Raw genomic sequence first — 22,752 nt, forward strand, 5'->3', positions numbered from 1 at the left:
GACCCAGAGGCGTTGGCACAATAATTTCTTCGGCTTCATGTGAGTGGTTGACTTCAGTGAGTGCATCATCAAATGCCATATCCTACTAATTGCAGCACATAGTGCTTAACACCCCATTGCACACGGATCTATGGTTTCTTTCAGACATGATTGTACATTACATTCATAGCTTCACCTCAATCACACACACTTAGCCATCACACCCACAACTCACAGCTTGCACACATTTAACCATGAGAGGAACACATTGCACCACAGTCACTGACAAACGTCCTTCTCTAGTGTTGGACAAAATGGTCCATAACTGTAGACAGTAGAGGACCGGCATGAGTACCTGTCCTCGCCCCGATAGAAACATGCATGCTCCCCATCAATGGAATAGCAGTGTCTGAGGCTGGGGCAATGGCAGGGCTGAAAGCATAAAAGACAATGATATGCTCCTACCCAAATCCTCCTTCTCACATCCCACCTGCCCCTCACACCACTGTCCTGATTTACGAAGAACAGATGTTCTTTACACGTATATCTTGCTTTCCACTTTTTCTCATCATGACTGGTTCTGCGCTACTCTTTTTCCTTTCAGGTACCCAAGAACTGCAAACTGGCTGGACCATAGGACAGGGGCATGAAGTACGAGAGGAAGAAGAGACTGGTGAGGATGGTAGAAACATGATCACTCTGTCTTGCAGCCACCTGCTGAGATACAGGCACTGAGAGTATTTTAGCATGTTATATAGAGATGGGATTAGCACATAATTGGCATTAGAACATAAGAACGAGGAGCAGGAGTAGGCCATCTGGCCCCTCAAGCCTACTGCGCCATTCAATAAGATCATGGCTGATCGTTTTGTGGACTCAGCTCCACTTACCCGCCCGTTCACCATAACCCTTAATTCTTTTACTATTCAAAAATTTATCTATCCTTGCCTTAAAAACATTCAATGATGTAGTCTCAACTACTTCACTGGGCAGGGAATTCCACAGATTCACAACCCTTTGTGTGAAGAAGTTCCTCCTCAACTCAGTCCTAAATCTGCTTCCCCTTATTTTGAGGCTATGCCCCCTCGTTCTAGTTTCACCTCCCAGTGGAAACAACTTCCCTGCTTCTATCTTACCTATTCCCTTCATAATCTTATATGTTTCTGTAAGATCTCCCCCTCATTCTTCTGAATTCCAATCAGTATAGCCCCAGTTTACTCAGTCTCTCCTCATAAGCCAACCCTCTCAACTCCGGAATCAACCTAGTGAATCTCCTCTGCACCCCCTCCAGTGCCAGTATATCCTTTCTCAAGTAAGGAGACCAAAACTGTACACAGTACTCCGGGTGTGGCCTCACCAGCACCTTATACAGCTGCAACATAATCTCACTGTTTTTAAACTCCATCCTTCTAGCAATGAAGGACAAAATTCCATTTGCCTCCTTAATTACCTGCTGCACCTGCAAACCAACTCCTTGAGATTCTTGCACAAGGACATCCAGGTCCCTCTGCACAGCAGCATGCTGCAATTTTTTACCATTTAAATAATGGCCCATTTTGCTGTTACTCCTACCAAAATGGATGACCTCACATTTACCAACATTGTACTCCATCTTCCTCGCCCACCCACTTAGACTATCTAGATCCCTTTGCAGACTTTCAGCATCCTCTGCAACTTTGCTCTGCCACTCATCTTAGTGTCATCTGTGAATTTTGACACACTACACTTGGTCCCCAGCTCCAAACCATCTATGTAAATCGTAAACAATTGCGGTCCCAACGCTGATCCCTGAGGCACACCACTAGTCACTGATCGCCAACCAGAAAAATACCCATTTACCCCCACTCTTTGCTTTCTGTTGGTTAACCAATCTCTATCCATGCTAATACATTACCCGTAACACCGTGCATCTTTATCTTATGTAGCAGTCTTTGGTGCGGCATCTTGTCAAATGCCTTCTGGAAATCCAGATACACCACATCCACAGGTTCCCCATTGTCCACTGCACATGTAATGTTCTCAAAGAATTCCACCAAATTAGCCAAACATGACCTTCCCTTCATGAACCCATGCTGCGTCTTACCAATGGGACAATTTATATCCAGATGTCTCGCTATTTCTTCCTTGATGATAGATTCAAGCATTTTCCCTACTACAGAAGTTAAGCTAACCGGCCTATATTTACCTGCCTTTTGTCTACCTCCTTTTTTAAACAGTGGGGTCACATTTGCTGTTTTCCAATCTGCGGGAACCACCCCAGAGTCCAGTGAATTTTGGTAAATTACCACTAGTGCATTTGCTATTTCTCCCGCCATCTCTTTTAATACCCTGGGATGCATTCCATCAGGACCAGGAGACTTGTCTACCTTTAGTCCCATTAACTTGCCCAACACTACCTCTTCGGTGATAATGATAGTTTTTAGGTCCTCACCTGCCATAGCCTTCCTGTCATCAATTTTTGGCATGTTATTTGTGTCTTCCACTGTGAAGACCGATGCAAAATACCTGTTCAATGCCTCAGCCGTTTTCCCATTTCCAGTTATTACATCCCCCTTCTCGTCCTCTAAAGGGCCAATGTTTACTTTCGCCACTCTTTTTCGTTTTATATATTTGTAGAAACTTTTGCTGTCTGTTTTTAATATTCTGAGCTAGTTTACTCTCATAATCATGAATGGCAATTCTCCTCAACTGTCATCCAAATTTTCTGTCAATTAATTTAAATCTATTCTTTCTGGTTATTGACCTCTCTGTTAGTGATTTTTTTATTAGTACAGTAACAGGACATTGAATCCAACTTTCTCCACACTGATGTTTATGCTCCATATGAACCTCATTCAATCCGACATCATCTAACTCTATCTGAATGAAAAATTATACTTCCTTTCCAATTTCCACCACCTCTTGCATTCACACAGTCTGTCTTTGAATCTTTCCTTCCCTTCCTTAACTTCTGTCTCCATTCACTATAAACCCATTGACTGACAGAGCTACCTTGATAACATCCCCTCAGCATGGTGGCAACAGTGGTTAGCACTGCTGCTGCATAGCACCAGGGACCCGGGTTCGGTTCCTGGCTTGGGTCACTGTCTATGCGGAGTCTGCACATTCTCCCCGTGTCTGCATGGGTTTCCTCCTGGTGCTCTGGTTTCTTCCCACAGTCCGAAAGACATGCTGGTTGGGTGCATTGGCCATGCTAAATTTGCCCTCCGTGTACCCGAACAGGCGCCGGAGTGTGGCGACTAGGGGATTTTCACAGTCACTTCATTGCAGTGTTAATGTCAGCCTACTCATGACACTAATACAAAACCTTTAAACCTTAAAACTACACACACCGCTCCCCATATTCACTCTATTTCATTCTCCCAATTTCTTTGTTTCTATCACATACTCACAGTTTATTTTTCCTCAAACAAGGATTCCCCCACCACTGTGCTTGACAGAACCCTTGACCTCCCCCATTCTATTTCATGCACTTCCTCTCTCATCCCTTCCCTGCCTCCCAGGCTTCAGTGCACCTTCCCTTCCTCTTAGCCTCCACCTCACCAGCCTCTGGATTCAAAGGATCATCCTCCACAATTTCTGCCATCTACAGTGTGATGCCATCACCAAACACATCCTGCCCCTCACCTCCCCTATCAACATTCTGATGGGACTGTTCCCTCTGTGACACCCTGGTCCACTCCTCCAACATCACTTCCCTTACCTACTACATGTTTCCTTGCAAGTGCAGGAGGTGAAACCCTTGCCCTTTAACCCACACACCCCCTCTCTTCTCACCATCCAAATACTCAAATATTTCTTCTAGGTGAGCCATCTCTTTACCTGTACTTCTTTGAACTTAGTGTACTGCATTCGCTGCTCACTATGTGGTCTCCTCCACACTGGGGACACCAAATCCAGACTGGGCGAATGCTTTGCTAAAAGCCTCTCTTCAATCTAAACGTGTGATCTTGAGATGCCAGTTGCTTGTCATTTAAATTCTCCACCTTGCCCCCACTCCGACCTTTCAGTCCATGGCCTGCTGTAGTGCTCTTCATGCAGGCTTGAGGAACAGCACTTCCTCCTTCAACTAGGCATTTTATCCCCTTCTAAACTTACCTAGTGCTGGTGGAATGAATGGGGCAGAGTTTGTAAGGAGCATCCAGGAGGGCTTCTTGAAACAGTATGTAGATAGTCCAACTAGGGAAGGGGCCATACTGGAACTGGTATTGGGGAATGAGCCCAGCCAGGTGGTCGACTTTTCAGTAGGGGAGCAGTTCGGGAACAGTGACCACAATTCAGTAAGCTTTAAGGTACTGATGGATAAAGATAAGTGAAGATGCTAAATTGGGGAAAGGCTAATTACAATAATATTAGGCAGGAACTGAAGAATGTAGATTGGGGGCAGATGTTTGAGGGCAAATCAACATCTGGCATGTGGGAAGCTTTCAAGTGTAAGTTGATAGGAATTCAGGACCGGCACATTCCTCTAAGGATGAAGGATAGGTATGGCAAGTTTCAGGAACCTTGGATAACGAGAGATATTGTGAGCCTAGTCAAAGAGAGAAAGGAAGCATTTGTCTAGGCTAGGATGCTGGAGTAAGGAGGGCTAAAACAGGTCACAAAATGTCATTGGCCAGTAGGATTAAGGAAAGTTCCAAGACTTCTTATATATAGATAAAGAGCAAGAGGGTATCCAGAGAAAGGGTTGGTCCACTCAAGGACAGGGGAGGGAATCTATGGGTGGAGCCAGAGGAAATGGGTGAGGTATTAAATGAGTACTTTGCGTCAGTATTCACCAAAGAGAAGGACTTGGTGGATGAGTCTGGGGAAAGGTATGTAGAAAGTTGAGTCATGTTGAATCCAGGTAATTACAGGCCGGTGAGCCTTACTTCAGTGGTAGGGAAATTATTGGAGCGGATTCTTCGAGACAGGATTTACTCCCACTTGGAAATAAGTGGACGTATTAGTGAGAGGCAACATGGTTTTGTGAAGGGGAGGTCGTGTCTCACGAACTTGATCAAGTTTTTCGAGGAAGTGACGAAGATGATTGATGGACTTCAGTAAGGCCTTTGACAAGGTCCCTCATGGCAGACTGGTGCAGAAGGTGAAGTCGCATGGGATCAGAGGTGAGCTAGCAAGGTGGACACAAAACTGGCTCGGTCAAAGAAGTCATTGGCCAGTAGGATTAAGGAAATTTGCTCCATCTGACGAAGGAGCAGTGCTCCGAAAGCTTATGGTATTTGCTACCAAATAAACCTGTTGGACTTTAACCTGGTGTTGTGAGACTTCTTACTCGGTCAAAGAAGACAGAGGGTGGCAGTGGAAGGGTGTGTTTCTGAATGGAAAGCTGTGACAAGTGGTGTTCCTCAGGGATCAGTGCTGGGACCTTTGCTGTTTGTAATATATATAAATGATTTGGAGGAAAATGTAACTGGATCGATTAGTAAGTTTGCAGACAACACAAAAGTTGCTGCATTTGCAGATAGCGATGAGGGCCGTCAGAGGATACAGCAGGATATAGACCAGTTGGAGACTTGGGCGGAGAGATGGCAGATGGGGTTAAATCTGGACAAATGTGAGATAATGCATTTTGGAAGGTCTAACACAGATAGGAAATATACAGTAAATGGCAGAACCCTTAAGAGTATTGATAGGCAAAGGGATCTGGGTATACAGGTACATAGGTCACTGAAAGTGGCAATGCAGGTGGAGAAGGTAGTCAAGAAGGCATACGGCATGCTTGCCTTCATCAGCCGGGACATTGAGTTTAAAAATTGGCAAGTGATGTTGCAGCTTTATAGAACCTTAGTTAGGCTGCACTTGGAATATAGTGTTCAATTCTGGTCGCCACACTACCAGAAGGATGTGGAGGCTTTGGAGAGGGTACAGAAAAGATTTACCAGGATGTTGCCTGGTATGGAGGGCATTAGCTATGAGGAGAGGTTGGAGAGACTTGGTTTGTTCTCACTGGAGCGACGGAGGTTGAGGGGAGACCTGATAGAAGACTACAACATTCTGAGAGGCATGGACAGAGTGGATCGTCAGAAGCTTTTTCCCAGAGTGGAAGAGTCAATTACTAGGGGGCATAGGTTTAAGGTGTGAGGGGCAAGGTTTAAAGGAGATGTATGAGGCAGATTTTTTACACATAGAGTAGTGGGTGCTTGGAACTCGTTGCCGGGGGGGGGGGGGGGGGGGGGGGGGTAGTGGAAGCAGATACAGTAGTGACTTTTAAGGGGCGTCTTGAGAAGTACATGAATAGGATGGGAAGGTTAGGGGGTTTTAGTTAAGTCGGGCAGCATGGTCGGTGCAGGCTTGGAGGGCCGAAGGGCCTGTTCCTGTGCTGTAATTTTCTTTGTTCTTTTTGTTCTTTGAAATTGAAAAGGAGGCGATATTGGGGTTCTTGAGAAACATTAAGGTAGACAAGTCCCCAGGGCCTGATGGGAGATACCACCGAATACTGAGAGAGGCAAGGGAGGAAATTGCTGGGGCCTTAAGAGAAATCTTTGTATCCTCACTGGCTACAGGGGAGGTCATGATGTGGAGATGCCGGCGTTGGACTGGGGTAAACACAGTAAGAGTCTTAACAACACCAGGTTAAAGTCCAACATGTTTATTTGGTAACAAATACCATTAGCTTTCGGAGCGCTGCTCCTTCGTCAGATGGAGTGGAAATCTGCTTTCAAACAGGGCACAGAGACACAAAATCAAGTTACAGAATACTGATTAGAATGCAAATCTCTATAGCCAACCAGGTCTAATACAGGGGAGGTCCCAGGGGATTGGAGAATAGCCAACGTTGTTCCTTAGTTTAAAAAGAGTAGCAAGGATAATCCAGGTAATTACAGGCCGGTGAGCCTTACGTCAGTGGTAGGGAAATTATTGGAGAGGATTCTTCGAGACAGGATTAATTCCCACTTGGAAATAAGTGAACGTATTAGCGAGAGACAACATAGTTTTGTGAAGGGGAGGTCGTGTCTCACTAACTTGATCGAGTTTTTCAAGGAAGTGACGAAGATGATTGATGAATGTAGGACAGTGGATGTTGTCTACATGGACTTCAGTAAGACCTTTGACAAGGTCCCTCATGGCACAGAAGGTGAAGTCACATGGGATCAGAGGTGATCTGGCAAGATGGATACAGAACTGGCTGTCATAGAAGATAGATGGTAGCAGTGAAAGGGTGCGTTTCTGAATGGAGGGCTGTGACAAGTGGTGTTCCTCAGGGATCAGTGCTGGGACCTTTGCTGTTTGTAATATATATAAATGATTTGGAGGAAAACGTAACTGGTTTGATTAGTAAGTTTCCGGACGACACAAAGGTTGCTGGATTTGCGGATAGCCATGAGGACCGTCAGAGGATACAGCAGGATATAGATCGGTTGGAGACATGGGTGGAGAGATGGGAGCTGGAGTTTAATCCAGATAAATGTGAGGTAATTTTGGAAGGTCTAATAAAGATAGGAAATACACAGTAAATGGCAGAACCCTTAAGAGTATTGATAGGCAGAGGGATCTGGGTGTGCAGGTACACAGGTCACTGAAAGTGGCAACGCAGGTGGAGAAAGTTGTCAAGAACGCATAGAGCATGCTTGCTTTCATCAGCCGGGGCACTGAGTTTAAAAATTTGCAAGTCATGTTGCAGTTCTATAGAACCTTAGTTAGGCCGCAATTGGAATATAGTGTTCAACTCTGGTCACCACACTAGCAGAAGGATGTGGAGGCTTTGGAGAGGGCACAAAAAATATTTACCAGGATGTTGCCTGGTGTGGAGGGCATTAGCTATGAGGGGACGTTGGAGAAACTTGGTTTGTTCTCACTGGAACGACGGAGGTTGAAGGGCGACCTGATAGAAGTCTACAAGATTATGAGGGTCATGGACAGGGTGGATAGTCAGAAGCTTTTTCCCAGAGTGGAAGAGTCAATTACTAAGGGGCATAAGTTTAAGGTGCGAAGTGCAAGGTTTAAAGAAGATGTACGAGACAAGTCTTTTACGCAGAGGGTGGTGGGTGCCTGGAACTTGCTGCCGGGGGAAGTAGTGAAAGGAGATACAATAGTGACTTTGAAAGGTCATCTGGACAAATACATGAATAGGATGGGAATAGAGAGATATGGTCCCCGGAAGGGTCGGGGGTTTTAATTCAGTCAGGCAGTATGGTCGGTGCAGGCTTGGAGGGCCGAAGGGCCTGTTCCTGTGCTGTAATTTTCTTTGTTCTTTGTTAGTCTCACCACCAGCTCCTCAAGGGCATTTAGGGATGGGCAAAAAATGTTGATGACCACATCCAATGTTCAAATAAATATAAACAAAAAATTGAGTTCAATAATTTTAAATCACAAGTTCTGCCCCTATTCTGTTTTATATTTCTTTGCTAGTTTGTTTTTCACGCTCATTTCTCTTATTTCCTTGTCTTTGCTTTTGGATGATAGCTATCCAGGATTCTGCCATCAACTCGCCTTCTAGACACGTCTTTTAATACTTTCCTTCTCCCATTACCATTCTTTTTGGCTTTGCACCATGAAAGCTTTTGTCATAGGTTCACAAGAATGGTTCCAAGTGCAAGAGAAATTTCAGTTGTGGGGATAGATTGGAGAGGTTGGGACTGTTCTCCTTGGAGAGAAGAAGACTAAGAGAAGATTTGATAATTCAAAATCATGAGGGGGCTGGACAGAGTAGATAGGGAAAAATTATACTCACTTGTAAAAGGATTGAGAATGAGAGGGAACAGATTGAAAATGATTTGCAAAAGAAGCAACTGCGATGTGAGAAAAATACCTTTTCACACGACGAGCGGTTCGAATCTGGAATGCTCTACCTGGAAGGGCGGTGGGGGCAGGTTCAATCGAGGCATTCAAGAGGGCATTAGATGAGTACTTGAATGGAAACAATGTGCAGGAGTACAGGGAAAAGGCAGGGGAATGGCACTAAGTCATGATGGTAGTGTGCAGACACAATGAGCCAAATGTCCTCCTTCTGCCCCGTATCAATGTCCTTTAGGGAAGGAAATCTGCTGTCCTTACCTGGCCTGCTTGTGACTCCAGATTCACAGCAATATGGTTGACTCTTAAATGTCCTCTGAAATGTCCCAGCAGGCCATTCAGTGCAATTAGGGATGGACAACAAATGCCGGCCCAGACAGAAATGCGTACATCCCATGAACGAACTTAAAACAATTTCTGTAATTTAATCTCTCCTTCCATCCACCTTGACACTGACTTTCTCTTTAATATTTCTTCCCATCCGTTCCCCTCTTTCACTTGCTCAATGACTATTCCATCCCAGGGTCAAACTTGAAATGTGAACTCTTGCTTCTTTCTCCAGACATATGGGCCAGAATTTTACCAGCATGCCCTTCCTGAGGCTCGCAGAGCAGCATTCTCCGTTGGCCTCAGGCGGGATCTTACGCGTCTCGGGCTGCCGAGGCAATGCCATAAATCTGTTGAGTATTTCTACCATGTGCATTTTAATTCAGATTCCGTGTGTCGACTATTTTTCACTTTTGTAACCTGACCTGTATTTCAATTCTAAAAGAAAATCTTGTCATTGTATAAAGGCCCAAGATAATGAAAGCTTCCAGGCACCATATGCATAACTTGTCCATTGTATGAGGGATAAATTGCTCTTTTCCATTCAGTAATCACTGTCCTTTGTAAGTGATAATTCCTTCACTGAGTACAAAATGGTGGTCCAGAGACATATTGTGAGGAATAATCACCGTTGCATTTCACAAAATAGCTGTTCAAGAAGATTTTCTTTGATGGCAGGGCAGTGCATTTAAAACGTGAGCTAATGTTGATTCTTGTCAAAGGGAAATGTAATTTTAACTTGTGAAAGCAATGTGAAACAAACAACTTAACAGACTATTATCCCATTTTCTACCAAGCTGTGAAGACAATTGACATTTTGTTTGCTTGACTTCATCAAAAGAAATGGCTTTCCATCAAAGGATTGCTGCAGCATAAATATCCAAATTAGTGCAGTACTGAGGGAGTGCTGCACTGTAGGAGGTGACCCGTCTCAGAGTGGCATACAAAAAAACCCTCTACATTCTGTTTGAAGAGCAGGCGACTTCTGTTCGTGAACATTTATCCCTCAACCAACATCATTAAAATGACTTTTCTGGTCCGACAGAACTTGAGTGAAAGAAGACAAATGATAGACAGGAGCTATCAGCAGGTGGTCACACCGGGGCCACGGGAGGCAGACAAGTGGGTAACGTCCAGGAAGGGGAAAGCTCGGGTGATAGAGAGCACCCCGGTGGATGTGCCCCTTCACAATAAGTACTCCTGTCTGAGTACTGCTGGGGGGGACAGCCCACCTGGGGGAAGCAGCAGTGGCCGTGTCTCTGGAGCAGAGTCCGGCCCTGTAACTCAGAGGGCTAAGGAAAGGAGGAGGAAGGCAGTATTAACCGGGGACTCAACAGTAAGGGGGTCGGACAGGCGTTTTTGCAGAGGCAGACGGGAGTCTCGGATGGTGATCTGCCTCCCTGGTGCCGGGATCCGGGATGTCTCTGATCACGTACCAGATATCCTGAGGTGGGAGGGAGAGGAGCCAGAGGTCGTGGTACATATTGGTACCGCTGACATAGGTAGGAAGAGGGAAGGGGTCATGAAAAGAAAATATAGGGAGTTAGGTAGACAGTTGGGAAGGAGGAATGCAAAGGTAGTAATCTCAGGATGACTGCCTGTGCCACGGGAAAGTGAGAGCAAGAATGGAGTGAGGTGGAGGATGAATGCGTGGCTGAGGGACTGGAGCAGGGGGCAGGTATTCGGGTTCCTGGATCATTAGGACCTCTTTAGGGGCAGGTGTGACCTGTACAAAAAAGGTGGGTGACACTTGAATTCCAGGGGGACCAATATCCTGGCAAGAAGGTTGGCTAAGGCTACTGGGGAGACTTTAAACTAGAAAGGTTGAGGGGAGGGAATCGTGATGAAGTGACTGAGAGTGAGAGCGAGGAGGTTAGCCCACAAATAGAGAAGGATTGTACACAGTGTAAGAGGGAGAATAGACGGGTGATGGAGAAGGGGAGAGCTCAGACCAAAGGTTTGAGATGTGTCTATTTTAACGCCAGGAGTGTAGTGAATAAAGTGGTTGAGCTTAGAGTGTGGATCGATGCTTGGAAGTGTGGTGTGGTGGCCATTACGGAGACTTGGGGACAGGGACAGGACTGGATACTTCAGGTGCCGGGTTTCAGATGTTTCAAAAAGGACAGAGAGGGAGGCAAAAGAGGGGGGGGGAGTGGCACTGCTGATCAGGGATAGTGTCACAGCTGTAGAGAAGGTGGAAGCCGTGGAGGGATTGTCTACGGAGTCTCTGTGCGTGGAAGTTCGGAGCGGGAAGGGGTCGATAATTTTGGTGGGTGTTTTCTACAGGCCGCCCAATAGTAACAGGGATGTTGAGGAGCAGATAGGGAAACAGATCCTGGAGAGATGTAGTAATGATGTGGAGATGCCGGCGTTGGACTGGGGTGAACACAGTAAGAATTTTAACAACACCAGGTTAAAGTCCAACAGGTTTATTTGGTAGCAAATACCATTGGCTTTCGGAGCGCTGCTCCTTCGTCAGATGGAGTGGAAATATGCTCTCAAACAGGGCACAGAGACACAAAATCAAGTTACAGAATAGTGATTAGAATGTGAATCCCTACATCCAACCTGGTTGGCGGTAGGGATTCGCATTCTAATCATATTCTGTAACTTGATTTTGTGTCTCTGTACCCTGTTTGAGAGCACATTTCCACTCCATCTGACGAAGGAGCAGCGCTCCGAAAGCTAATGGTATTTGCTACCAAATAAACCTGTTGGACTTTAACCTGGTGTTGTTAAAACTCTTACTGAGATGTAGTAATAACAGGGTTGTTGTGATGGGAGACTTTAATTTCCCAAACATCGATTGGAATATCGCTAGAGTAAGGGGTTTGGATGGGGAGGAGTTTGTGAGGCGTGTTCAGGAGGGTTTCCTGACACAGCATGTGGATAAGCCTACAAGAGGAGAGGCTGTACTCGATCTGGTACTGGCTAATGAGCCTGGACAGGTGTCGGATCTCTCAGTGGGGGAGCATCTTGGGGATAGTGATCATAACTCTATCTCCTTTATGCTAGCATTGGAAAGAGATAGGATCAGGCAAGCTAGGAAAGTGTTTATCTGGAGTAAGGGGAAATATGAAGCCATCAGGCAGGAGATTAGAAGCGTAAATTGGAAGGAGGCATTCTTGAGGAAAAGTACCAAAGTAAGGCAGCAGATTTTCAAGGAATGTTTGTCTGGTGTTCTGCATGACAATGTTCCGATGAGACAGGGAGGTTTTGGTAGGTTACGGGAACCGTGGTGCACGAAAGCTGCGCTGAACCTAGTCAAAAAGAAAAGGAAAGCGTACAAAAGGTTCAGAGAGCGAGGCGATGATAGGGATCTAGATGAGTATACGGCTTGTAGGAAGGGACTTAAGAAAGAAATTAGGAGAGCCAGAAGGGGTCACGAGAAGGCCTTAAGAACATAAGAACATAAGAAATAGGAGCAGGAGTAGGCCATCTAGCCCCTCGAGCCTGCCCCGCCATTCAATAAGATCATGGCTGATCTGATGTGGATCAGTACCACTTACCCGCCTGATCCCCATAACCCTTAATTCCCTTACCGATCAGGAATCCATCCATCCGCGCTTTAAACATATTCAGCGAGGTAGCCTCCACCACCTCAGTGGGCAGAGAATTCCAGAGATTCACCACCCTCTGGGAGAAGAAGTTCCTCCTCAACTCTGTCTTAATGCCTTGGCAGGTAGGATTAAGGAGAACCCTAAGGTGTTCTATAAATATGTGAAAAGTAAAAGGATGAGATGTGAAGGAATAGGACCTATAAAATGTGAAGGTGAGAAAGTCTGTACAGAATCAGAAGAAATAGCAGAGGTGCTTAATGAATATTTTACCTCGGTATTCACGGTGGAAAAAGACCTGGGTGGTTGTACTACAGGATTGAGGTGGACTGAAAAGATTGAGTATGTGGACATGAAGAAAGAGGATGTGTTGGAAATTTTGAATCGCATCAAGATAGATAAGTCGCCGGGTCCGGATGGGATGTACCCCAGGTTACTGTGGGAGGCAAGGGGAGAGATTGCAGAGCCTCTGGTGATGATCTTTGCGTCGTCGATGGAGACAGGAGAGGTTCCGGAGGATTGGAGGATTGCGGATGTGGTTCCTATATTCAAGAAAGGGAATAGGGATAGCCCAGGAAATTACCGACCGGTGAGTCTAACCTCAGTGGGTAAGTTGATGGAGAAGATCCTGAGGGACAGGATTTATGAACATTTAGAGAAGTTTAGTCTGCTCAAAAGTAGTCAGCACGGCTTTGTCAAAGGCAAATCGTGCCTTACGAGCCTGGTGGAGTTCTTTGAAAATGTGACTAAACACATTGACAAAGGAAAAGCGGTAGATGTGGTTTACATGGACGTCAGCAAGGCGTTCGATAAGGTCCCCCATGCAAGACTTCTCGAGAAAGTGAGAGGGCATGGGATCCAAGGGGCTGTTGCCTTGTGGATCCAGAACTGGCTTGCCTACAGAAGGTAGAGAGTGGTTGTAGATGGGTCTTTTTCTGAATGGAGGTCGGTCACCAGTGGAGTGCCCCAGGGATCTGTTCTGGGACCCTTGCTGTTTGTCATTTTCATAAATGACCTGGATGAGGAAGTGGAGGGATGGGTTGGCAAGTTTGCCGACGACACGAAGGTTGGTGGTGTTGTGGATAGGTTGGAGGGATGTCAGAAGCTGCAGCATGACATAGATAGGATGCAAGACTGGGCGGAGAAGTGGCAGGTGGACTTCAGCCCGGATAAATGTGTAGTGGTCCATTTTGGCAGGTCAAATGGGATGAAGGAGTATAATATCAAGGGTAAGACTCTTAGCAGTGTAGAGGATCAGAAGGACCTTGGGGTCCGGGTCCATAGGACTCTTAAATTGGCCTCGCAGGTAGTTGAGGTGGTTAAGAAGGCGTATGGTGTGCTGGCCTTCATCAATCGAGGGATTGAGTTGAGGAGTCGGGAGATAATAATGCAGCTTTATAAGACCCTCGTCAGACCCCACTTGGAGTACTGTGCTCAGTCCTGGTCGCCTCATTACAGGAGGGATGTGGAAATGATTGAAAGGGTGCAGAGAAGATTTATAAGGATGTTGCCTGGATTGGTTGGCATGCCTTATGAGGATAGGTTGAGGGAGCTCGGTCTTTTCTCCTTGGAGAGACGAAGGATGAGAGGTGACCTGATAGAGGTGTAGAAGATGTTGAGAGGTTCTTTGTTCTTTGTATAGATCGAGTGGATTCTCGGAGGCTTTTTCCCAGGGCTAAAATGGCTGCTACAAGAGGACACAGGTTTAAGGTGCTGGGGAGTAGATACAGAGGAGATGTCAGGGGTAAGTTTTTCACTCAGAGGGTGGTGGGTGAGTGGAATCGGCTGCCGTCAGTGGTGGTGGAGGCAAACTCGATAGGGTCTTTTAAGAGACTTCTGGATGAGTACATGGGACTTAATAGGATTGAGGGTTATAGGTAAGCCTATATATAGGCCTAGGTAGGTAGGGACATGACCGGCGCAACTTGTGGGCCGAAGGGCCTGTTTGTGCTGTATTTTCAGCTTGCAGTTATCAGGACAATTTGCAAGAATATCATTTGTAAAGGGAGCAACAATTTTTACCACATGAGAAGAGAGAGCTGATTGGTTGGTTAGTGGATTCTGATTGACTGATGTATTGCCACTGCTGCTGGGTTAAAATCCTGGAACTCCTTCCCTCAGAACATTCTGTGGATGTATCTGCATCCCATGGAATGCAGTGATTCAAGAAAGCAATTCACCACCACGTTCTCAATGGCAATTAGGGATGGGCAATAAAAGTGCTGGCCTGGCAGGCAGGGAACAGTTAACTGCCAAGCTTTTGTTTAAATTCAAACCAGGGAGATCAACACTGATTGGTCAAAGCATTACTCTGGATAATGAAGCAGCGAAAGGCTGACACCCAGGGTGGAATTCTCCCAAACAAATTCTAAGTGCCGAATTTGCATAAAAACTGGAGTAAATCCTGCTGCTTTTTTCAGGGGACTTTCAAAATGAATCTCCCACAAGCTTTGCATCACAGAGTGCCCTGGCGAAAATCGTGATGAAAAGTTGGGGGCAGGGCCTATTCTTGCTGGAGAGGCCGGCAGCACGGCACTGAGTGGGCCACTGCCCATGCGCCGATTTGTCATAGCAGAGATTAGCCTCGCATTAGCCTCGCACTGCCGGCCTCCCAATTGCTGGTCAGCTTGATCAATGGCCAGCACAGCATTGCTGGCTACGTGATCCCCACCCACCGCTAACCCCCCCCAACCATACCTGCTGATCACTGGTCTCCCGGACGTATCCGTGCCAACCCCAACGCCCTCCCCTTCCCAGCCCGCATCAATCCCCGCACCTGATCTCGTCGACCCACACCCCCTGCAGTCCCGACCCTGACTCCCCCCCTCCCCCCACCTGCCCTGGCTGGTCGACCCCCAGCCCTCCCCACCGATCATTGGCCTCCCTACCTCTGTTACCAATTCCGAGTGCAGAGTGGCAGCGGGACCCACCACCCTCACCGATCTCCCCCCCCCATTAGGCCAGTCAATAGTCCTTCCACCTCAGGCCCTGCCCCATTAGCACTGCCCAATGCCTGCTGGGCAGTGCCAAGGTGCCCCCTGGGCATTACTACTTTGCCCCTTAGCAGTGCTGGGGGCCAGGCTGGCAATGCCCAAGGGGCTCCTCTCCTTTCCCCCAACACACTGAGGGGGCCTCTGTGGCTTTCCTTCACTCCAGCGGGGTCAGACTTCCAGCTCCCCGTTCGTGGGGAGCTGTTGTAAAACCTTGCTGGAGTGAAACACTCCCGGCACTGGGGGAGAGGCTAGTGGGCCCAGAGACTTCAGTCCTCGACCTGCTAATAAGATGGAAATGTTGATTTAAATAATTTATTCAGCTCCTCGCCGATTCCTGATGCGGAGCTGACAGCGCCTGAAATCTGTGGCCGGTGACTCGCAGAGGCCATGGAATCCAATGGGAAGCCCGCTACATGGCCTCTGCTTATGTCTCCCAGCATGCTGCCCTAGCTTAGTTAAGGGACCCACACTGTGAGCCCAACTGATCATTTTAAATTAGTTGCCAGAATAATCCTGAGCACAATCAGGGTTGTCTAGAAAGCGCTGTCCAATCACAGAATCACATCTAATGTTGGACACTATGTTTTGAGTTTTGCTAGCATGCATTAGTTGAGCATGGTTCTTATTTTGCCCCTTGCCTTGTGCTCCAGGTCTGACCACATCTCCAGCCAAGCTATTTCAGTACAGTTGCAACACACCTGGCAAAGTAGAAAATTGTTCAGATGTGCCTTGCACTCAAAAGCAGGACAAATCCAATCCAACCAATTACTACCCCTCAGCTTATCAGCTTATCCTCAATCTGTAGCAAAATGATTGGTGGTGTCTTTGACAGTACTGTCACATAGCATATACTCATCAATAAGCTGCTCACTGATGCTCAGCTTGGGATCCACCAGAACTACTTGGCTCCAAAACTTCATAGCAGCTTTAGTCTAATATTGTTGAATAGGTGAGCTCAAAGTGACTGCCTTTGACATCAAAGCAGCATTTAAACAAGCATGGTATCAAGGCACCCCAGCAAAACATCTTCAGGAAGTGAAGAAGTCCAGGTCCATATACAGCAAGACCTGGACAGTATCCAGGCTTGGGCAAGTAGAAAGTAGTATATAGAGCTCTCACCACGCATGTGCCATACAGTGACTGTAGTCGGGCAAACCCAGGGAATGTGGGCTGTAGCAGGAGAGGAATGAATGGAAAGGGTTAAACAGATAGCACTGTGGTATCCACACTCACTGTAGGCGGACACGTGACAAATTACAAATAACTACATCTCAGACGGCACGAAAGCAGTCACAGCCCAGGTGAGATTGTTCCGAGGTTACAGCAACAATAAGAGAATTGATATCACTTATCAAGGCTCCACAAAGTCTAGAGGAGCCATTGTGCCTCTGGAAAATTAATTATTAAAGCTAAAGCACACAGGATCCGTATACTGTGATCAAAAACAGAACTGTAATCAATTCAAAGTAACAATCTGATGACCTGATCGAAATGTAGCACTTTGTAACGCGCAAAAGTATAAGAATATGTAAGAGCTAATGCTTAGTAGAGTAGCTCCGAAGCAAGCTGTAGTTACAGCCACGAGTTCTGCTCTCCCTCTCCCTCATGCATGTTAAATAAAGCCATTTTTGCTGAATTTCTACACGGTCTTGGAAGGCTCAATTTGTTCATTCCCTCCTACTGTGACTATCTCGAACAAGCTAGAAACTCCCCTTGATATTCAACAGTATTCCCTAACATCAACTTCTTTGAGATTACCACTGACCAGAACTGTAACTGGATCAGCCACAGAAGTATTCGACTACAATAAGCTGTGGGCGGCACGGTAGCACAGTGGTCAGCACTGCTGCTTCACAGCTCCAGGGACCCGGATTCGATTCCCGGCTTGGGTCACTGTCTGTGTGGAGTTTGCACATTCTCGTCGTGTCTGCGTGGGTTTCCTCCGGATGCTCCGGTTTCCTCCCACAGTCCAAAGATGTGCGGGTTAGGTTGATTGGCCGTGCTAAAATTGCCCCTTAGTGTCCTGAGATGTGTAGGTTAGAGGGATTAGCGGGTAATATGAAAGGATATGGGGATGGGGCCTAGGTGGGATTGTGGTTGGTGCAGACTCGATGGGCCAAATGGCCTCTTTCTGCACTGTGGGGTTTCTATGATATTCTGCAGTGAATGGCCGACCTCTGACTCTCCAAAGCCTTTTCACACCGAACATGCACGACTGAGGAGTGGAATGAAAACTCTTCCCTTATTTGGATGTGTAGTTCCAGCACCAGGCACAATCTAGGGCAAAGCAGCTCACTTGATCAGCATCTCATCTCCCACCTTAAACATTCACTTCCTCCACCACTGTCACACGGTAGCAACAGAGTGTACCAGCCACAAGATGCTTTGCGGTTTCTTTCACAGGATCCTCTAAACCCGTGATCTCGAGTTAGAAGGATATGAGGATACCACCAACAGCAAGTTCCTCTCCAAGCCACACACCATCCTGACTTGGAAATATGTTGCTATTCCTTTGCTGCCGCTGGGTCAAAATCCTGAAACCTCTCTACCTCCCACTAAATGGGCGGCACAGTGGTTAGCACTGCTGCCTCACAGCACCTTGAACCCGGGTTCGATTCCTGGCTTGGGTCACTGTCTGTGTGGAGTCCACACGTTCTCCCCGTGTCTACGTGGGTTTCCTCTGGGTGCTCCGGTTTCCTCCCACAGTCCAAAGATAGGTGGATTGGCCATGTTAAATTGCCCCTTAGTGTCAGGGAGATTAGCAACGTAAATATGTGGGACTATGGGGTTAGGGCCTGGTTGGGATTGTAGTCGGTGCAGACTCGATGGGCCGAACAGCCTCCTTCTGCACTGTAGGGATTCTATGGATTCTATGGTAACACTGTGCTGTTCTAAGAAAGCAGTTCACCACCACCTTCTCCAGGTTAATTAGGGTTTGGGTAACAAATACCGACCTTGCCAGTGACGCCTGCACCCCGCAAATGTATAAAGGAAAAAATAGCTAAAAACGATATAGTCACCCATGCTGAGGCTTTCCAATGGCGTTACGCTGTTCAATATTATGTACATGACTTTTTGTTTGAGCATATATTTGCTAATAAATCTGTAACAGAGGTTCAGTCCAGGTAAATAGTCTAACAGTGTGACATTTCCAGTAACCTAAAAGACCGAAGACGCAGTGGGCATTCTACATATTCATCACTAAATAATAAACTGTGATCGGGCTAATTATTAGATCTGAGCTGCTTCAAGTCAAATACACCAGAGAATAAAAATGCTAAGTACGAGACCTCAAATTGAAGATGTAGATTGCCATCAAGCCATTTATATGCAAAAAGTTGCAGGGGAGAAACTGAAGTGAACTATCAGCAATTTGGGTTGATCTGAAACGTTAACCCTCTTGCGCGCTCCACAGATATTGCCTGAGTGCTGATTAATTCAACATTTTCAGTTTGGCTTTCAGACTCTCAACATCCCTGGTTTATCATTTTTTCATTAACATTTCCCATCATTAAGTTCCTCTGGGTGGCACAGTGGTTAGCACTGCTGCCTCACAGAGGGACCCGGGTTCAATTCCGGCCTCGGGTGACTGCCTGTGTGGAGTTTGTATGTTTTCCCCATGTCTGCATGGGTTTCCCCCAGGTGCTCCAGTTTCTTTCCACACTCCAAAGATGTGTGGGTTGGGTTGATTGAACCGGGATATTGGGTTCATGTCACACGATTTGTAATCCCCACAGCCTGCCTGGACCTGCAGAGTCTCACTGGCTGTCCTGTCTGGAGACAATGCACATCTCTTTAGCCTGTCTTGTTGCTCTCTCCACTCACATTGTTTGTATCTTAAAGACTTGATTCGCTGTAAGTATTCGCATTCCAACCATTATTCATGTAAATTGAGTCTGTGTCTTTATATGCCCTGTTTGTGAACAGAATTCCCACTCACCTGAAGAAGGGGCTTGGGGCTCCGAAAGCTTGTGTGGCTTTTGCTACCAAATAAACCTGTTGGACTTTAACCTGGTGTTGTTAAACTTCTTATTGGGTTGATTGGCCAGAGTAAATTGACCCTCGTGCCGGGGGGATTAGCAGGGTAAATATGTGGGGTTATGGGGATAGGGCCCTGGTGGGATTGTGGTTGGTGCAGACTCAATTGGCTGAATGGCCTTGTTCTGCATTGTGGGGATTCTATGATTCTACGATTTTATGTATCCGTTCATGCTCCAAGATTGTAAAGACACAAGCATTCATTTGAATATCAAATTCAATCAAGGTCACAAACTATGAAAATAAATTGGCTTTGGGGGGGTAGGTTGTGGGCGGGGTGGGGGGGGGGGGGGCGGGCGGGGGGGGCGGGCGGTGGGAGTTTTGGAGGATATTGGACAATGCATTCAGGTGCTAAAATTCCTTTGAGGTGGCTAATGAGATAAAGCTCTGGTTCAAAGCTCCGCCTCAGTGAAGGAGCTGAAGAACATGCCAGGAACATACAGCCACACAGGGGCTCCTTAAGGGCTAACTGCCACCTGAAATGCCTGCTGCTACTCATTAGTTCGGCATTTTTATGACATCACTGGTCCTAACCCCCCTCTAAATGGTAACCAGTTGTGTGGGAATAAACAGGATTTGAGGTTTTACAATGCTCCTTGAAGGAATTCTCATTGTTACACCTTCACTTGCCCATGGAAGACTTTCTGGGACACTTTGTCAAAACTGCAACAGCGCTCAGAGGGCTTTGTCCAAAAGGATGTGACAGTTTAAGGCATCAAGAGGGGAACTTGGTCTCTTCCTGCCACCATGGCATATACAGTAAGAAGTCTCACAACACCAGGTTAAAGTCCAACAGGTTTATTTGGTAGCAAAAGCCACTAGTTTTCGGAGCGCTGCCCCTTCGTCAGGTGAGTGGGAGCTCTATTCACAAACAGGGGATATAAAGACACAAACTCAATTTACAAAATAATGGTTGGAATGCGAGTCTTTACAGGTAATCAAGTCTTAAAGGTACAGACAATGTGAGTGGAGAGAGGGTTAAGCACAGGTTAAAGAGATGTGTATTGTCTCCAGCCAGGACAGTTGGTAAGATTTTGCAAGCCCAGGCAAGTCGTGGGGGTTACAGATAGTGTGACATGAACCCAAGATCCTGGTTGAGGCCATCCTCATGTTTGTGGAACTTGGCTATCAGTCTCCGCTCAGCGACTCTGCGCTGTCGTGTGTCGTGAAGGCCGCCTTGGAGAACGCTTACCCGAAGATCAAAGGCCGAACGCCCGTGACCGCTGAAGTGTTCCCCAACAGGAAAAGAACACACTTGCCTGCTAATTGTCGAGCGGTGTTCATTCATCCGTTGTTGTAGCGTCTGCATGGTCTCCCCAATATACCATGCCTCGGGACATCCTTTCCTGCAGTGTATCAGGTAGACAACGTTGGCCGAGTTGCAAGTGTATGTACCATGTACCTGGTGGATGGTGTTCTCACGTGAGATGATGGCATCTGTGTCGATGATCCGGCACGTCTTGCAGAGGTTGCTGTGGCAGGGTTGTGTGGTGTCGTGGTCACTGTTCTCCTGAAGGCTGGGTAGTTTGCTGCGGACAATGGTCTGTTTGAGGTTGTGTGGTTGTTTGAAGGCAAGAATTGGGGGTGTGGGGATGGCCTTGGCGAGATGTTCGTCTTCATCAATGACATGTTGAAGGCTCCGGAGATGATGTCGTAGCTTCTCTGCTCCGGGGAAGTTGCATATTGCCAATGGTAGGAATCGCAGCAGTTCTGTTGCTGGCCACATGGCCAATTGAGCTATTTCAGGGTATAATTAGAGGCTACTTCCAACCCTTGCTTTCATTTTGCCTGAACTGGAGGGTCATCAGCAGGTGGAGAGATGGCCAGGACCCCACAGAGGTTCCCCAGCAACTTCCTGATGGGGAACCTCCTTAATGACAGCTCTGTGGCTGGCCCACGGGGGTGCCTACTGATGGCCATGGCCTCCCCATGGCTGAGGTGCTGTTCGCTGGCACGTGAATCCCTTACCCATAATTGTCAGAGCCTGCTTGCCGGGATCCAACATGCTGATATACGATGTCCACAGAGGGGCCTCGCATGGAGGGTTCTGTCCTCCATACTGCATCTTCAGCAGTGAGCACCTATAATGGTGGTGGGACAAAACTGTCAGGCCTCCGAATGGGCCGGCAGACCTAGGGGAGATTGGCGGTGGGAGAGTGGGGAGCACTCAGGTTCCAGCCACTGAGCTCAGTTGGATGGCGCTCTGGTCGTGGCCTGTTAATTGGCTACGGCCAGCAAGATGCCTCCCTCTGGGTCCTGCCAGTGGCTGGATCAGGGTCACCTCCTACTTTTAGACCCAGAACTCAGGTTAAATTATGGGTCTAGAGAAAATATAAATGGGAAAAAACAGAATTACCACCAACAATTTCTATCTGAAAAGATATGGGAAGAGGTTTCAATGGTTGAAATGGTTGAACTCCGTGTTGAGTCCAGAAGCCTAATCAAAACAAAAAGAACTCCACTGACCACCGTAGCAGTCCAAGGACAGAGACATCACAGAGTGGGCAGAGTATTACAATGAGAGACAATGAGCACTAATGTATTTTAGGGAAGGAAATCTGCCGTCCTTACCTGGTCTGGCCTACATATGACTCCAGAGCTACGGGAATGTGGTTGACTCTCAACTGCATTCGGGCAACTAGGGATGGGCAATGAATGCTAGCCAGCCAGCGACGTCCATGACCCATGAATGAATAAAAAACAGAGCTCAGAGTCATACTTGAGAACTGAATGGAGATGTTCCACTGATGCGCGATATTACTCATGAGGCTAGAGATGCTCAAGGAAATAAAGGCTTTTATTTACTATTACAATGAAGCTACCATATATAGTACACGATCCCAGACTGAGGGGTCCTAGACAGAGCAGTGACCTTTATACCTCTCCCAGGAGGCGGAGCCCGACTGGGATGTACCATAATAACTATAATACAGGTAGAACAGCCCAACCCTAACCCCAACAGTAACAAGTAGAACAAACTCATAGTACTGGCCGGACCCTGGCTCAGTACTACCTGGTGGAAACCAACGATGGTTCACCACATTCACCCCTCCTTTGAAGACAAAGGCCGGCGGGGTACAAAAAAAAACACAGAATAATTTGTCATCAGTCTATAAGTTCAG

General features: G+C 46.9%; 1 protein-coding gene and 1 long non-coding RNA gene across 2 annotated transcripts in view; one reads left to right on the forward strand and one right to left on the reverse strand.

Annotated features, from left to right (window-relative positions):
- Positions 1–22,752, reverse strand: part of astn1 (astrotactin 1) — a 2,581,734-nt gene that overhangs the window by 680,073 nt on the left and 1,878,909 nt on the right. The window lies entirely within an intron of this gene.
- LOC144497185 (uncharacterized) overlaps positions 1–22,752 on the forward strand; it is a 57,061-nt gene that overhangs the window by 4,261 nt on the left and 30,048 nt on the right. The window contains exon 2 of the long non-coding RNA XR_013498524.1: positions 584–652. This is a non-coding gene — a long non-coding RNA (uncharacterized LOC144497185). The remainder of the gene's footprint in view (positions 1–583; positions 653–22,752) is intronic.

The sequence above is a fragment of the Mustelus asterias genome, chromosome 8, assembly GCF_964213995.1.
Source record: "Mustelus asterias chromosome 8, sMusAst1.hap1.1, whole genome shotgun sequence".
In the NCBI taxonomy this organism is placed as follows: domain Eukaryota; kingdom Metazoa; phylum Chordata; class Chondrichthyes; order Carcharhiniformes; family Triakidae; genus Mustelus; species Mustelus asterias.